Source organism: Sinocyclocheilus anshuiensis, unplaced genomic scaffold, assembly GCF_001515605.1.
Source record: "Sinocyclocheilus anshuiensis isolate Anshui unplaced genomic scaffold, SAMN03320099.WGS_v1.1 scaffold2564, whole genome shotgun sequence".
NCBI classification, from domain to species: domain Eukaryota; kingdom Metazoa; phylum Chordata; class Actinopteri; order Cypriniformes; family Cyprinidae; genus Sinocyclocheilus; species Sinocyclocheilus anshuiensis.
In genome coordinates, this window is record NW_015541004.1 from 57,652 (window position 1) to 58,635 (window position 984).

The following is a 984-nucleotide window of genomic DNA, read 5'->3' on the forward strand; positions in this document are numbered from 1 at the left end:
AAAAGGCAGTAATTTATTCTACAAATGGCAGAAGGCAGCAACTTATTCACGCAACGGTCCAGAAAGGCACCAGCAGCGCGTGTGCATATTTACAGTGCCGAAAATAAAAAGTGGAATACAAACAAACCAACAAAAAGGGAGAGATGTGATAGAGTGGCGCCTAAAACAAAACAAAGAAACAAAACCAAACAAGGCTACACTAAATGCCCAAACCCACTAACCTATCCTAACCAAATAAAAATGTGAAACAAAAACACGAAAGCTTCGGCGTAGGCGACGCCCTAAATACCCTACACTAACTAAAACAGAAAGAAATACACAAGAGGCGCTCACCCACTGACTAGTGTATCTAACACGGTTTCACTACGTGCAAGAGATGTAACCTACAACTAAGCTTACCTACCCTCATCTCCCACCTAGAGAACGAGAAAACTCAATAAGCTCACCATCAATTCGGCACATAGTTGTAAGACATGAAAGTCATACTGAGCAACTTGAGAACGAGAAAATACACAGGCGTGAGGCACAACTCAAACAAATCGAAAACACACACGCTGATGTGATGGAGCTCACACAGGCTCTCCGCTCAGAGCACAGCCAAAAAGTCTCGCTACACACCCCAACAGCGCTCACTGCGCTGCCCTCGCCTCCCAGGCCTGATTGGGCTTAGCAATTGGGCGGGTTTTGTTGTGAAAACCTGGCAACCCTGGCACGCTAACGTTACACGCGTTACACGCTGAAAACGTATATAATGAACGTACTTCAAACGTACTCCATCAGCAGATAAATAAAATAAATAAAACAGTAAACAGTCAAAGGACGTAACTTAGAATGGGAGATGGATCGGTTTGTGAAAGGGAAGAGAAAAGCCATAGATGAAGTCGCACAGACCCAGGCAGTTGCTGGTAATTTAAAAGCTAAATGCAGAAAATATGACGAGGCATATCTTGCTCTCGGCTTCACTCACTGTGTCTATACCGGACG

General features: G+C 44.3%; 1 pseudogene; it reads right to left on the reverse strand.

The window, feature by feature from the left end:
* The window catches only part of LOC107690230 (NACHT, LRR and PYD domains-containing protein 3-like), a 71,067-nt pseudogene that overhangs the window by 4,100 nt on the left and 65,983 nt on the right, over nt 1-984 (reverse strand).